At 39.0% G+C, this 17,339-nt stretch overlaps 1 protein-coding gene and 1 pseudogene across 1 annotated transcript in view; one reads left to right on the top strand and one right to left on the bottom strand.

Annotated features, from left to right (window-relative positions):
* Rxrg (retinoid X receptor gamma) overlaps nucleotides 1-14,016 on the bottom strand; it is a 181,924-nt gene extending 167,908 nt beyond the window's left edge. Inside the window, exon 1 of the mRNA XM_090340565.1 lies at nucleotides 13,535-14,016. The gene's annotated coding sequence lies outside the window, so the exon portion shown is untranslated. The remainder of the gene's footprint in view (nucleotides 1-13,534) is intronic.
* On the top strand, nucleotides 10,667-10,810 carry LOC150057862 (U2 spliceosomal RNA; annotated as a pseudogene).
* Nucleotides 14,017-17,339: the final 3,323 nt, after the last annotated feature.

The raw sequence follows: 17,339 nt of genomic DNA, 5'->3' as shown, positions 1-17,339 counted from the left end.
GGACTTCCAAAGTAAGGCCCCTCAGAATCTGAGACAAATCAACAGAGCAAAGGAGATAAGGAAGAAACTTCTTTGGCCTATACCAGAATCTTCTTTGTCATCACTGAACTTAGACTCCACAAATAGTTGTCTTCCCTATCCTTACCTAACTACACATCAGAGAATGAAAACCCAGATTCAAAGCTTACAGAGTAATCAGTTTGTAAAACACAAGCTAGATCAAAGAAGGAAGAAGTTAGCCTTTAGTGAGATTTGAACAGCAACAGAAATCTCTAGTGCAACTGCTTCACAATTCTTGGCTAGTCTTGAAAGTTGTTTACTCTTGTTTTCATAGTGACTCACCTAATCTACCTAATCCACAAGTGAAATCTAGAATCACTAGACCTTGAATTCTAATTCTGAACTCTAATTTTCAGCTCCAGGCTCTATATAAAATCTTCAAGCTTCTGTTGACTATAGCACAAAATGTATTTCTGATCCAAGGCTCGTTTTTTTGGGTGGTATTAAAGATTGAACCAAGGGCTTTACACATGTTATGTAAGTGCTCCACCACTGAGCTTATGGACCTCCGTCCTGTGGACTCTTCCTTTTTAGAATGATTCCTACCTGATTTTCTATCCAAGAAATCAAGACCCTCTCCTTACTTCTAAATCCATAATGAACAATAAGCAATGCACCATCAGGTTAAAAGAAAAAAGTAATAAAGAGGCTAAATTAGAAAGGAGAGGCATATAGAAATCAGGAAGAACCTTCTTAATTGTTGAGCTTCATATTTGGAATGTATATAATGAAAAAAATTAACCTCTGCAGTACCTGCTCAAAGCATACAAGCAGATGACATCTCTTTTCTCACCCTATCTTTCCAGGCAGGTGGTACCTTGGATTTTAATGAAGAAATGTTAATTGTCTTTCTTTTCAACTGCCCAGTGGTTATCCCATAAATGGGTAGCAGAACAAGGATGATTAGGAAAGAATGGAAAAAAGCAGCTGGGAGGAATATTCTAACTCTACTAGAGAAGATGAAGGAAAATTAAATTTGCTGACTATCTTCCTGGCACAGGATCTTTCCTTTGCAGCAACAGAGCAATTCAACATTCCTCTTTTTCAATAAACAGGAGAAACATTGGCCAGAGTAGTAAGAAATGACAGCTGTCTGTGTGCTCAAATTATAAGGACTGAACTTGACAATGAAACAAAAATAAATATAATACCTTGACATACTTTCCACTGATCCTTCCCTTGAATTCCACTGCATTTTGCATAACAAGGAACTCATCCACCTGTGGCTAGGGAGGAAAACATTTTCAGAGGCCAGGGAAGGCCAGCAAGGATAGAAGTTCTGCCATGGAAACTCCACACTCTAGATTGAATTTCACAAGTAGGACACAGAGGCACCATCAAACTGCATCCAGTGCCCTGGCTTTGGCTTCTCATTTCCTAAGCATTATTATCTATGAGTTAAGGAAAACCTAGAAATGTTATACAGGCCTGAAGATATTTCCAAGGGATCTAAGATTCTATTCCCAAGACAGGTAGTTCCCCAGAGCATATTTTTGGAACTAAACCTCTACCTAAGCCCATCTATCACAGACATTAATGGTCCCCCAAACAAACTTTTCTCACAACTTGAGTTATGGGGGACCCAGAACAGAGCCTAGGGTATGCACAAAGTCCTGGGTTTGATTCCTCAGTACCACACACAGAGAAAAAGCTGGAAGTGGCACTGTGGCTCAGGTGGCAAAGTGCTAACCTTGAGCAAAAAGTGCCCAAGAACAGTACTCAGCAAAGTAATGAAGGGTCAGTCTAAAGAGAAGACTAAGAAGGAAAAGCTCAGAGACTACAGTGATCCTGAGAATGACATCAAATACCTATCCATTCCTTCACTAAATACATACCCAGACAAACATCTACCTGCATCTTTGAACAGTATGTGAAAAGCAAAATGAAATATGTAAACATAATCAACTATAGCTGAGAATAGTGACTTGGATTGGTAATCCTAGTTACTTGGGAGGTTCTGGAAGATCTCCTAAGAGACCCATGGCCAGGGCTGGACTGGGCAAAGGCAAGAGACCCTATTCAGAAAAATAATCTAAAAGCATAAAGGACAAGAGTCATGTCTTAGGCCAGGCACCAGTGGCTCAGGCCTATAATCCTAGCAACAAGGCTGAGATCTGAGGATAATGGTTCAAAGCCAGCCTAGACAGGGAAGAAAAGTCTGTGAGACTAGAAAAACTGATATAGCTCTATGGCTCAAAATGATAGATTGCTAGTCTTGAGTAAAAAAAATTAAGGGACAGTACTCAGACCCTAAGTCTGATTGGGAAGGGAAAAAAAAGAGTCATGGCTTAAGTGGTAGAATTCCTGCCTTGCAAGTGTGAGACATTGAGTTTAATCCTCAGTAACACACACACACACACACACACACACACACACACACACACACACACACGACCTTGTCTTCTAAAACTAAAACAAGGCATAAACATCAAATAGCGATAATAAAGCAAAGAGGAAACATTCATTTCCCTGCAAGGTATAGATAAAGTGATATACGAATGGGACTTCAGAAAAGTTTGACATTATTTCTGCTAGAAAAGATCAAGAAAAACTTCATGGGGAAAATAACATCGAAAATGACCTTTGAAAGATGAGAAGAATTTGGGCTTGAAAGATAAAAGTGCCCCAAGAAGGAAGGATTGGCTGATGCAATGAATTTAATGAAGCACACTCAGGAAGCAAGACATGCTCAGTGTGGCTGAAGAATAGAATGTAGGGTGCATAATGGAGGAGAGGGAAGCTGGGAAAACTAAGCTAGTCATTTCATAAATGGCCTTCAGTAGAATTAGAATGTATATCCTACCCAGTGAAAATTTCTGAACTAGCAAGGACAAGGTAAGCAAAGTAAGGGGGTAAATTAGAAGAGAAGAAAGATAACCAGGATTAAATCCAAATGGAACAAAGACCTCGAGATAAAAGCAAATACACTGAAAACTTTACAAGAAAGAATAGGAGATACACTAGGTCTTCTTGACACAGGTCAAAACTTTCTTAATAAAGACCCAGAAACACAAGAAATTAAAGAAAGTTTGGACAAATGAGACTGCATTAAACTGTAGAGTTTCTGTATGGCAAAGGACATAGTTAGCAAGTTAAATAGCCCACAAAGTGGGAGAAGATCTTCACTAACCATACAACAGACAAAGGCCTTATATCTAATATGTATCTACAGCTAAAAAAAATTGAATCACTCCAAAATTAATCTCCAAAGAAACAACCATCCCATTAAAAGATGGGCCAAAGACTTAGAGTCTTTTCTGAAGAAGAAATAAGAATGGCCTATAGACACATAAAGAGATGCTCAACATCTCTGGCCATAGAAGAAATGCAAATCAAAACAACTTTGAGATTCCACCTCACACTAGTTAGAATGGCCATAATCAAGAAATCTAATAACAACACATGCTGGCAGGGCTGTGTCTAGGAGGGATCACTACTACACTGTTGGTGGGAGTGTAAACTCATTCATCCACTATGGAAAGCAGTATGGTGGTTCCTCAAAAAACTAAACATAGAGCTCCCCTATGACCTGGAAATTCCATTATTTGGCATTTACCCAATCATCCAAAAACAAGGACATACTAAACCCACTAGGACAACAATGTTCATTGCAGCACTGTTTACCATAGTGAAGATATGGAACCGACCCAGATGCCCCTCAGTAGATGATTGGATCAAAAAGATGTGGTATTTATACACAATGGCATTCTATGCTGCCATCATAAAGAATGACATCCCCCATTTGTAAGGAAATGGAAAAAATCATATTAGGTGAAGTAAGCTAGACCCAAAAGAACATAGGCTCAATAGTTTCCCTCATTTGTAATAATTAGTACACACCTAGGACTCTCCTACCAGAGGAGTACAATAGCTCAAAACCTAGATACATAAGGCTATATAGGATGAGGCTAAATGAAAGGATCTCCAGGATATGGAAACAAGAACTTTATATCATGTGATTGTTCTTTTTAATTTTTTTTTTTTGCCAGTCCTGGACTTGAGCTCAGGGCCTGAGTCCTGTCCTTGGACTTTCTCAAGGCTAGAGCTCTACCACTTAAGCCTCAGCACCACTTCCGCTTTTTTCTATATATGTGGTTACTGAGGAATTGAGTCCAGGTCTTTTTGCATGCTAGGCGGGCACTCTACCACTAGGCCAAACTCCCACCCCATGTTTGTTGTTCTTAATGTTATTTCTATGCTATTTCTCTTCTCTTTTGTTGCCCTTTGGTTAATCTCATAGTGTTACAGTATCTGACTTTGTTACCACGTGTATTGCATATATGTTTATTTGAAATAGGAAAGGGAAGGAGGAAAAACAAGATGATTGGAAGGAGGTGGGGGAAGGGAAATGGGCACAAAAACATATCAATGTGTGAGAAGTAATTCACCTTCTATCAGATGAATATAACTGTAACCCCTCTATACATTACAATTTAAAAAAAAAAAAAACTTGCCTGGCCTCATAAACACCAAGCAAGCTAGTATCATTCTCTTTACATGTTTCTTTCCTCTGCATGAAATCTTTCTTCCTACTTAGCATGCCAAATTTAGAATAATTTCTATTTATCTTTGAAGGGTCAACTTGTGTCATCTCCCTGTGAAACCCATGTTGGCTGTATCCTTCTATAAGGATACCCTGATTGTGGTAGCTCCCCTATTAGAATTATTGATTTACATCTCTCTCTCTCTTCTTTAGGGAAGGATTGTGTCTTATTACTTCCTCTTCCCACACAGCACACAATGAGTATTTTTTAATGAACACATAAGGGATTGAGTCATTGAACGAAGCAAGATAATTCACAAACTCCTGCTCTTTTTGTTGTCAGTGTGGTTAGTCATAAAATTCAGTAGCTCAATTTAACAATTCAGAAGCTTTTCTAGTTTACTCCAGGCCTCTCAAACAAACATATATATATAGCTTCTAATCTATGTTTCAAAGTATATATCTTATCAATGTGAATATGCTACAGGTGTGAATCTATTCACATATACTATGTACATGTATAAAATGTCACCATGAAACCCCCTTATGTTACAAGTATATGTTACTCTAAAGCAAAAATAAAAAGATATCTTTTAAAGCTAATAATGGTTTTTCATTCTATATTCTCTAGATAATCACTGATGATACCAATGGACTCACAATACAAAATTGTAAACTAGCCTAAAAGGACTATATGTTAGCTAGTTCAATTAGACTATAGCTCCAACTATTGAGGAGAGGTTATCATTCATTGTACTTGGTATTAAAGTTGGAAAGGAAGGAAAACAAGTTCCTAGCAAGAAAATAGAAGAAGCCAGAGCATATTCTTCACATACATCATTCTCATCAAAGACTGAAAGTCTTCTAAGGGAGTCTTACAGTATGGAAGCTATTTCCCAGATGTTACAGTGACCCTATTTGCAGAGGCTGTGAATCTGTTTTTAACTCAGGGTTAGCCTCTCTATTCCTTCATTTCTTACAACTTGATCTTTAGAGATCTACCACCATCTCCTTGCAAGTTTCCTACTAGAGACCTACCATCAAATAATTACACCATTCTGATTCTTCGCTTGAGCATTCTAATGTCCAATGGCAGTTCTGTTTTCTAGGTTTCCTCAAGCATTTTGGCATTTGACCTTGTAGTGTGGTGGTTTAGACTTTTGTTTTATTCTGTTAAGTTCCCTTCAGGTTGAAGAACAACCACAGATAATGAATGACAAGGCACTCAAAAGGAAAATAGAGTAGAGTAGCTACTGAGAGACTCATGACTTAGACAATGCTGCCATCCATTGGTCAAAAACTAAAGTACTGCTTGTCTTTCCCCAGAATTCAGAGTGATTTTTAGAGACTATGTCCCAAGGACTTGGCACTACTATTGGAATTGTAACTGGATTGTTATTATCGTTATTACTGGTGTTTCAACAAGGAGTTCTTTATATTCATGACACAACTGAAATTCCAACAGGTCGATGGGCAGGGGCTGCAGCAGAAGGAGATTCTTGGAATGTAACTTAAACTAGGTTCAAGTCCTAGAAGAGGGTGTAGAGGAAGAGGAAGGCAAGGTAAAACTCTCTGTGGGGGGAAAACAGGTGGAGAAAAGAAGATGGCACCAGTAGCCTGTGCACCACCCACATAGCACACTCTGACTCAAGTTACATTCACTTGGGAAATCTAATCAAAGTCCATTAAGCCCTGGAAGGCTAGCACTTTGGGCTCCATGATTAGATCCTTATTATTAAAGTGTAGAAGCTATAGGTTTGCATAAACTCATAGGCTCTCCTGCTTGAATTCATGTCTGCCTTGTTCCCAATGTCTATTCTCATTATATTAAACCCAAACCACTTACTCCATTACCATTTCTCAAATTAGTGTAGACACTGAATGTATAAAGTTGTCATGATGGCATATTCCTTCTGGACTTTAAATAAAGCCCAAAACTAATGCTATAGGTTTACATTTTAATTTTGGTGAGCAAAAGAATGGGAAATCTGTGGCCATGGATTGTTTGTCCCTTTGAATCTCTTTCATCCCCTCCTTTCCTGCTCCATGTCCCACTCCTGTAAAAGTTCTCTGCCTAACTATAATTGAAGAATAGCCATGCTCTCCCAACTCAAGAGCAATCTAATTCTTTTTTTCTTTTCTTTTTCTTTTTTGCCAGTCCTGGGCTTGAGCTTAGGGCCTAAGCACTGTCCTTGGATTTTCTCAAGGATAGATCTCTACCACTTGAGCCTCAGCACCACTTCAGGCTTTTTCTATATATGTGGTACCAAGGAATCAAACCCGGGTCTTCGTGCATGCTAGGCAAGCACTTTAACCACTAGGCCAAACTCCCGGCCCTCTTTTCTTTTTGCCAGTCCTGGGGCTTGAACTCAAGGCCTGAGCATTGTCCTTGGCTTTCTCAAAGCTAGTGCTCTATCACTTGAGCCACAGCACCATTTCCGGCCTTTTCTGTGTATGTGGTACCAGGGAATAGAACCCAGGGCTTCATGATTGCTAGGCAAGCACTATATCACTAGGCTTCACTCCTGTCCCCCATCTGTGATTCTTGAACTCTTGAAATGTAGGCAGTCTCATACAACGAATGATTGTTGTCCTATTGTTGTAGTATGTTGTCTCTCATCTCCTTTGCTGTCCCTTGGTTATCTCATATTGTTATAGTATCTCACTTTGTTATCTGATATATTGAATTTATTTGTATTTGGTTATTTGAAATTTGATAGGGAAGGGGGGAAAACCAAGACAGGTGGGGGTGTGGGGGGGAGAGGGAAATGGGTACCAAGACATGTGAAAGGGTATCAATGTATGTGAATTAATGCACCTTCTATCTGGCAAATATCATGTAACCCTTTTACTAATTATAATAAAAAAAATAAAGGGGGGGAAAAAAAGAAATGTAGGCAGTCTAAATTGATATGCATTAAATATGCAATATGCATAGTGACTTATGAAGCGTTAGATAAAATTATCACATTAATGATTTTTATAATGATGATATAGTGCCAGCACACTATTTTGGATATATTAAGTGAAATATATTGTTAAAATTAATTCCACCTATTAATTTTTATTTCTTTTGGGGGGGTACTGGAGATTAAACCCAGGATATGAACATACATATCCAACAAGCACACTATACAGAGCTATATCCCCAATCCTTCTTTCTAGTATTTAATAAGACATTAGAAAGTTTTAAATCATGTGGATAGTACTCACTATATTTCTATCCAATAATGGTGGTTTAAAACATGCTCCGGTAAATAAAAAGCATTTCACACATTAGTTAATAAAAGAACTCAGGCATGAAACAGAAATCTATTTCCCTCACAATTGATAGGCAGAAAACTGCCACCTGAGGTTCAATTAAGACAAGCATAATTATTAACCAGGAGTTTCACATCATGAGGAGACTAATGAAGCTTGATTTTCTCTGGTTGTGTCTCTTGTGGGTGAGTGACTTGTTTGCTAATTATATCAAAGTTTTTATCCTGCAGATCCCATTAATAATAGTGTAATTTATATAGTACAGGCATATGGTCTATCAGGCTCACAAAGAATTTCATACTTCTTACATTTAAAAAAATGGAGCTATTACTATTCCACTCAGAATCATGTTCCATGAGCCAGGCATGGTACTATATGCCTGTAAGCCCAAGAATCTGGAAAATGAGGAAAAAGAATGGCAAATTTAAGGTCAGCTTGGACTATATAGGAAGACCTTGTTTCATTTCAACAGAAACTAAGATTTGCAGCATCTAGCTCAGTAAATGAGCACTTGTCTAGCTTATACAAAACTCTGTGTTCAATCAAATCTCAGGGGGGAAAATCACAGAAGTATATTCCTAAGAAAGTCTATGGATGGGTTGGAGGCATTGGCTTAGTCCCAATCTCTCAATTTAAAAAAAGAAAGAAGAAAAAAAGAAAACAAGACTTTGCACTCTCACTCTTACCTTAATAAGAATTTCCTTTACATGAGATAAATATGTCATTGTAAACTAAAGATAGATCACACCCTAGGGTAGGATTCAACCATTTTAGCCTTTAAGACTGGTTTTCAAGCTAACAACCAGAGTTTCTTAGCTATGTTGAATTCTTATTGTTGAAGTACTGAAACTTCTTTATACAACTTCTTAAGGATTAAAAAAAAAAAACCTGGAACTCAGGTGCTAGTGGCTCACGCCTGTAATCCTAGCTATCAGTTAGGATATCAGCTAAGATGTGAAGGTCAAAGTTCAAAACCAGCACAGGCAAGAAAGTCTGTGAGACTCTTAATTCCAATTAACCACCAAAAAGCCAAAAGTAGATCTGTAGAGTTTCTGCCATCCTTGAGGGGGGAAAAAGGCTAAAGAACAGCACCCAAGCTATGAGTTAAGCTCAGTACTGGCACAAAAATAAAATAACACCTGGAAAATCTATTACAATAATCTACAGGTCAACAGAATCCTAAAAGTTGGGTAAATTCAAAGCTTCAGGGATTAAAACAACTGGTTTAGCTGTTGATTCTGAAGGCTATTCATCTATTAATTCAAACCATACAGAGTTACTTGTGCTGCAAAACACTAATAGCCTGTTCTAGAACATATGTTTGCAAGAATGACCAGTGGGAGGGCTGGGAGTTTGGCCTAGTGGTAGAGTGCTTGCCTAGCATGCATGAAGACCCAGGTTCTATTCCTCAGTACCACATACATAGAAAAAGCTGGAGTGGGGCGTGGTGGCTCACGCCTGTAATCCTAGCTACTCAGGAGAGTGAGATCTGAGGATCAAGGTTCAAAGCTAGCCCGGGCACAAAAGAACCTGAGACTCTTATCTCCAATTAACCTCTGGAAAACAGGAAGGGGGCTGTGGCTCAAGGGGTAGGGTGGTAGCCTTGAGCTGAAGAGCTCAGGGACAGCACCCAGGCCAAGTTCAAGCCCCATGACACCCACACACACAAAAAAAAAAAGAAGGAGGAGGAGGAGGAGGAGGAGGAGGAGGGAAGGAGGGAAGGTGGGAAGGAAGGAAGGAAGGAAGGAAGGAAGGAAGGAAGGAAGGAAGGAAGGAAGGAAGGAAGGAAGGACACACAGAAGAAGAAGAAGAAGGAGGAGGAGGAGGAGGAGGAGGACAGGAAGGAAGGAAGGAAGGAAGGAAGGAAGGAAGGAAGGAAGGAAGGAAGGAAGGAAGGAAGGAAAAGAAAAAGCTGGAAATGAGGCTGTGACTCAAGTGGTAACAGCACTCAGGCCCTGAGTTCATGCTCCAGGACAGGCAAAAAAAAAAAAGAATGACCAATGGGAATGGCCGCTGATTGCTTAAGCATGTTGAAAAGACCTATTTTTGCCTATTGGAATTAGACTGTGCCTATCACAATACTGACTTCCCAGACAGGAGGATGGACTAATTGACTTCTCAAGTTCACCTTCAAACCCACATTCTGATCCCTACTCTCCATCCAACTGGTTAAACTGAAGTAAAATAATAATAATAATAATAATAATAATAACAACCACCTTAGTCTGAATGCCCTAGGAACCCATCCTAACAGTGTGTAATGCAAACCCAACAGATATTTTTGGCCATCTCTTTTCAATTTTCTCTGCTATGTGTGATATTTTCCATGGATGAGACCAGAGATGTTTGGTTACAAATGATTGTCAGATGTTTGAACAATTTTATTGTTGAAACATGATAATTTCCAGAAGCCTCCTTTCTGTCTATGGCATCTTTTTAGTAAGACCCACCACACAGAAAGTGAGTTGTATAAGAATGACAGAAGAACTGGTAATTAACGAGGAAACTGGACCATAACATATCTCCAACAAAACAAAACAAAACAATACAAAAATCATTAATAAGAAACAGGCCAGTTTTCAAGGGTCATGGAAAAATAGATGCTGGGCTCCCAGAAACTGGCTAAGTTTCAAAGTCAGTAACCTCCAGCTTGTCAGGGGGGATTGTGGTTAATGCTGTGAAAGACATGTGCTGAAAGATTTCTAGTTGCCCTTAAATTCCTGAATCTCTAGTCAGGATGTCATGCCACACATGTGCAAAGCAGAAAAGTCTGCTAACATTTAAATGGATCTTTCTGTATGTCAAGGGTCTCTCATTCATATATATATATATATATATATACACATATATACATATATATATATAGTTTCTCGGCCTTTTGGCTAAGAGCAAGTGTAGTAGTATCTGTTATCAGTTTAATATGTGTGTGTGTGTGCACAATTTACAAAATCAATGTATCAAAAAAGATTTACATTAAAATACTGCAGTAAAATTTTTCTATTTACCTATGAGATTAAGTTCTATAAAAAATATGAATATTTGGGGGTCAGGAGTTTGGCATAGTTGGTAGAGTGTTTGCCTAGCATGCACGAAGACCCAGGTTCCATTTCTTGGTACCACATGCATAGAAAAAATGCTGGAAGTGGTGCTCTGGCTCAAGTGGTAGAGCTTTAGCCTTGAGAAAGCCCACAGTGCTCAGACCCTGAGTTCAAGCCCCAGGACTGCAGAAACAAAAAACAAAAACAAAAAAAACAATATCTGACTCTTTTCTAACTCCTAAGACACTCCAACTTCTGGCAATTCCATGTGATTCATTCTGTACATTTTATTAATAACCTAGAAAAATGAAAAGAGCTTTAGGAAGCAAAAAAGAAAACAGATTTCTTTTTAAAATACTTCTCAAATTACAATTTATAGTAAGCATGAAAATACCTTGTTGGACTTTTTATTATTATTAGCTACATTTTGTTTTTGTTTGTTTGTTGCTACTCCAGGACCTAGACACTGTCCCAGAGCTTCTTTTTTCCAAGACTAGCACTCTATCACTTGAGCCACAGAGCCACTTCCAGCTCTTTCTGTCTGTTGGTACTCAGGAATTAAACCCAGGGCTTCTCTATCACTCTATCACTAAGCAACATTCCCAGCTACATTTTTTTTTTGCCAGTCCTGGGGCTTGAACTTGGGGCCTGAGCACTGTCCTTGGGTTTTTCCGTCGAAGCTAGCACTCTACCACTTGAGCCACAGCACCATTTCCAGCTTTTCTATGTATATGGTACCGAGGAAAGGAACCCTAGTCTTTGTGCATGCTAGGCAAGCATTCTACCACTGGGCCAAACTCCCAGCCCCCAGCTACATTATTTTTAATTAATATACCTATAGTCCGTTTTTATCCATTGTAGCCAGAAATAACATACTGTATTTGAAAGGGCTAGAAGAGCCACGTATAAAGATTCACATGTACAATCCTAGCAGTGAGGAGTCTGAAGTGAGAGGATCATAGGTTCAAGGACAACCTCGCTACACAGCAAGACTTTCTTAGAAAATCAAAAAAATAAAAAGGATACATGTTTTAGGTAATATATCTGTCCCCACTCATTTAAACATTACATAATGAAAGAAAGAGAACTTCTAAAAACAAAACAACTGAAAAAAAAAACAAAAATAATAGGATAAGGCTAAGCAAAATGAATTCCAGGATATGAAAACAAGAGGTTTATCTTTGTGATTGTTATTCTTAACGTACTATGTGAAGTTATTTCTTTCTCTCTTTTTTTCCCCTTATGGTTTATCTCATGTTGTTACTGTATCTGACTTTGGTACCTGGTATATTGTATGTACGTTAAACTGTTTACTTGAAATAGGGGAGGTTAAGGGGAAAAACAAAATAGGAAGGGGTGGGGGAGAAAAACATGAGAAATGGTATGAATGTAACTGTAATCCCTCTATCACCCCAAACAATACAATAAAAAAAGAAAAACATAAACATTATACAATGTACACATGCAGCAAAGATCACATGGTGACTTATAAGTATGCACCAATTTTATCTAAGACATGATTTAGAGAATTAATTTAATTAAATTTTAAGATAAAAGATCTGAGTAAGCACAAGATAAGTCAGCAATGACTAAAAAATTTTGACAGTACATTAGGTAATGCTAAAGAGCAATACACTCCCCATTTGTACATCTTTATGTTTCAGAGCTATTTTACCTGAATCTTTTAAGCCACATCCCAAATCCTTGTGAAGCTATTTTTAATTATTAGAATTTTGGTTTCAAATAAACATAAGTCTTCCTTCCTTCTTTTCTTCCTTCTTTTCTTCCTTCTTTATTTTCTTCTTTCCTTTTCTATCTTGGAGTTTGAACCCCTGGCTTGATCAATGCCCACTCTCCACCCCCACCCCCACCACATTGGAGAATTGCTTTTCAAAGGAGGCCCCATGGGAAGCTACATATCTAATTTCAAGTGACATTATACTGACCAGAATGTTTATAAAATTCCTCTGTGTATCCATCCTCAAAGCTACATTAGAAAACATTCCTTAAAAGTCACATTTTTTGGGTATCCATCACTTTCTTGTACTTATTTTTCAAACTTAATTCAAAGTAACCTTTGATTATTCACTAAAACACATATATACATTCACAAATACAATTAGAAATTCTTGGGAAAGGATATGTGGCTACACTGAGGTACTCAAAAAATGCTCCATCCTCCCTTTTGCCCTTTTTGTCTGCATATTCACCATCTCTTCCATCAGTCCCTTCTGAAGAAAACTAAACAAAAAGAACAGCTCTGTTATCTTTATACCACAGTGCTGATAGAGTGGTAACCAACCCTATAAATGGGTAACTTCAGCTTATCACTTCACTCTTTCTGCTCTCTTAATGTATCTAAAACTAGAAAGCAGGGTGAACTAAGGCTACTTCCTAGAATATGGAAGGGACTTAGGATGTAGCATCTGAAGAAACATACATTTTATTATTAAGTTATTAAGCTTCTTTAAAAACAAATCAAACAGGGAAAGTGTTTTTTCCCTCTCTCTTTAAAAGAGGCCAACAGTAGAGAATGAGAGGGGGGAAAAAAAAAACTGTTGAGAGTTTCAACAAGCACACTGACCCCTAGAATAAAAGTTCTTAGCCTATGTCGAAGGAAAGTGGATTTTTGCTTTAATGATGACAAAAGTTCTTGAAACTCCTAGTTGTCTGTGATGAGATCGTGGCTAACCTGTCTCTGATCTGGACGGATTTCCTGAAGCACCCTAGGTTGTTGTCTCCGTCCTGTTTGAGCAGCGAAGGCCTCAGCACACTGCTGACTTCCCTACTCAGCAAGACTCCCCCGGTTGCTCCATCAACGGCAACCAAGTACGCTTGGAGAACTGCATCTTCAACCCTCTCTGAAAGCTTGAGAAGATGGGGAGTTGGCCCAATAAACTCAGCCTTCTCCAGCGTGCTGTCCGTGGATCACCAATCAGGAGTTGCCATGTAAAACCGGAAGACTAGGGTCGGATTCCATGAGAAGGCGGGTTGGGGATGGAGACCAACGAGTGGAAGTTTTTGTTGTTTTTTTTTTTTTCATTTGCTTGTGAAATGGGCAATGCCCAATATTCCAGCTAGGAGAGGAGAGGAAGAGAGGGAAGGGGAGGGGAGAGGGAAGGGGAGAGAGAGAGGAGGCTCTGCATCAAGGCTTTCTGCAAACAGTTTCAGAGGAATCCCAGTTCCCTGACAATCCTGGGATGAGAGAAGTACCCAGGGAGCCTCCTCCTACTCCTCTGAGATCACAAGCTGCTAAACTTGGGCTCTTGAATATTGCTCAGCTAGCATCTGGTCAACCTGTTCTGGGATATACCAGTGCTACTTTCTTTATGATTTGATGGTCTTCTGGGTGCTGTCTTATGAAGCCAGTTTTACTATAATTAATTTTCACTTCCTGGAGCAGCTCTGCCCAAGCAGTTTTCCATTTGTCCCTCCGGAATTTCTTCTTGTTCCATTTTTGAATCTTAACAGCTGGTATCTATCTTCATTAAGGAGAGTAGCATCTTGTTCTTCATAGAGCTCTGAAATGGTATTGCAGAGAAGGGAGCTGGAAGCAGCAGGCTGGCTTTTTAATTTTCTAACAGCTTAATATGGTGGTTGTTTAGTCTCTGCTGTGTACTGACTGGTGTTTGAAATCGTTCTTTCTGCTAGAATTCAGATGAATTATATAGCAGGTAAACATAGCCAGGCACGGTGGCTCACACCTGTAATCCTAGCTACTCGGGAGGCTGAGATCTGAGGATCACCATTCAAAGCCAGACCGGACACTAAAGTCTGTGAGACTCTTACCTCCAATTAACCACTAGAAAATGGGAAGTGGGCTGAGGCTCAAGAGGTAAGGCAGTAGTCTTGAACTGAAGAGCTCAATTCAGCCTGGAGCTGAATTGCTTAGGGACAGCACACAGGCCCAGAGTTCAAGCCCCATGACCCACAGAAAAAAAAGAGGTAAGCATGACTGCTAACTTCTAGAACATCTCAGATCCACATCCTTATTATTATTCCCCCAACATGGGTAAACTGATGCAAGCTTTGGTGCCACTTTGTAGGCATTCACATGGTTCTGTGTGCATTGAGGAAAAAATAATCTAATCCCCACCTCCTGCCGCTGGCAGGGTACCCTAAAATACAACACTGAGGAAAATACCAGGACACACTGAGGAAGAACTGAGGTTTACCAGTTGATCGGGACATTCTCTGTAGAACATGGATATGGGGAAGACCAAACATATTCATGATTGTGAGCACAAATTCCTTCCTGTGTTCAGGTTCCTACATTGGCACTTGCTCTCTGGATGATTCTACTAGAGCTACTCAACCTCAGTTTCCCTATCTGTAAAGGGGAATAATGTAGTAAACTCATGAAGTTGTACAAACCAAATAAGCTAATAATATGAAGTAGTTAGACTATGACTTGGACATGCTAAACAGACATTGACTATTGTTATTTTAGAACCATAATCCCAAACCTTGTGTACCTGACAGACTCATGCTTTAGGTAGGGAGGGTGAAGCACCCTTTCCCATATTAACTGTACCTTTCTAACCATAGGATATACTTGTTTTAAGGATATTAAGTAAATGAATATTTGCTTCAAAAAAAATGGTGGGTCATGGGATTTGAACTGGCATAGGCACTGTCCCCGAGTTTTTCAGCTCAAGGCTTCCACCCTACCCTTGAGCCAAGCCCCACTTCCTGTTTTCTAGAAAATAAGAGTCTCAGGTCCTTTTGTGCCTGGGCTGATTTGAACCTTGATCCACAGATCTTTCTCTCCTGAGTAGCTAGGATTACAGGTGTGAGCCACCACACCTGGCACTGCTTCAAATTTTATAAAGGCACCACTTTTACTTGTCATAAAACAAAGATGAACCCCAATTGTCACCTCATTGGTCATGGAATCTCCTGTTGAGTGTGGCTGCAGCAGCAGTGGAGGAAAGCATGTGTGAGTTCTCCTCTGCTCCTCTTCTCTCTCCTTCATAACTCCCAGTATTCGACAATAAAATCCTTTAATGGTGGCAAAAAGAGGCTGAAGAAATCAGTAGGCATCCTGAGATGCACCTCGAAGTTAAACATTTTATGTAGACACAACTCAAGTGAGGTTGTGTTTCTAAGGTAAAGGAGTAGTAAGAGAGGTGTGAAAGGGAGAGTATTTGGTGGAAAGTGGTAAGTGGCCACAAGGTGGCATAGGTTGACTCTGTTCTTTCTTTTGCCCTCACTCTCTTTCATCCGAAGGCCTTTAAAATTATTGGTTCAGACATGTTTACTTCTTTCTTCTTCCACAGTCCACTGTCTGTAGGACTTTGTTTTTTTCTAGTCCCCTTTCTTTCAACAGGTCTCGATTCTCATTACTTCCGTGGTGGATACCCTTCCTCCCATGACCCTAACATCCGATCTTGTAGTCTACTGATCCTGTAGGGTCCACTTCTGGAAAGTAGACTCAAATTCACATGCCCAGGATGATCTGCAAAAGGCACTGATATGGTATTCTACCACTACAATTGGGCTGAATAATAGGTTTCTGGTTTAACTTATATAGTCTCAAACTTTTCCTAAGCAGTGCCAGTCTGTGTGACAGACTGTTTAATTTTACATGAAGGATATAGATCAAAGCATTGGAAAGAAAATTGGAAGAGCAGTGTCTCACCAGATTTTTAGCTACAGAGTTATTACTGAAAGACAAGTGGCTTAGACATTAGGATACCTGAATTCTAGTTCCAGTGTGGATCTACTTTGTACATTTAAACGTTATTTGTTTTGAATAGAATCTCCCTGAGTACAGAATCATTAAAATTAGCTGCTTATATGACTGAAATCACATGAAGATTATCTAACTCAATAAACTCTCTTACTTAAAATGAAGAGTAGCCTTGATCACTTTCTCTCTTATAATGTAATATTCTAGATTTTATGTCATTATCCTGATTATTCTGTCTTATTATTAGTGTACAACTAGCAGCAAGAAAATAACAAAGCGCCTGCTAATTAGAATAGAAAACTAAAAATACATTTAGAAAAAATTAGAAAATTAGAAATAAATTAGAAAAATAAAGCAGGATTACTTTATACATCTGGGAGCATGTTTCACTTCTCTCCAAAACTTAAAGACAAAAGAGTTTCCTGTCCTCTACCAAAAGCCACGCAAAGCTGGACACCAATGGCTTATACTTACAGTTCCAGCGACTGTACCATGAGAAAAATTAATAATGTGTTATTTGCAGGGAAATAACAGACCTAGAACAAATCATGTTAAGTGAGTTTAGCCATACTCAGAGAGACAAACCACATTTTTTCTCTCACATGCAGAAGCAAGATCTAAAATACACTGGGACACGATAAATTATATAGCACAGGTATTCACCCACATGAGACCAACAGAGGACATTCTTAGGAGTGGAACACAAAGGCACAATGCCATATAAAATAATATTTATCAAAATGAGCTCCAAGCCGGGTGTGGTGGCTCACACCTGTAATCCTAACTACTCAGGAAACTGAGATCA

The sequence above is a fragment of the Megascapheus bottae genome, chromosome 10, assembly GCF_031878675.1.
Source record: "Megascapheus bottae isolate mThoBot1 chromosome 10, mThoBot2.hap1, whole genome shotgun sequence".
In the NCBI taxonomy this organism is placed as follows: Eukaryota; Metazoa; Chordata; class Mammalia; order Rodentia; family Geomyidae; genus Megascapheus; species Megascapheus bottae.
This window is presented reverse-complemented; position numbering and strand designations above follow the sequence as displayed.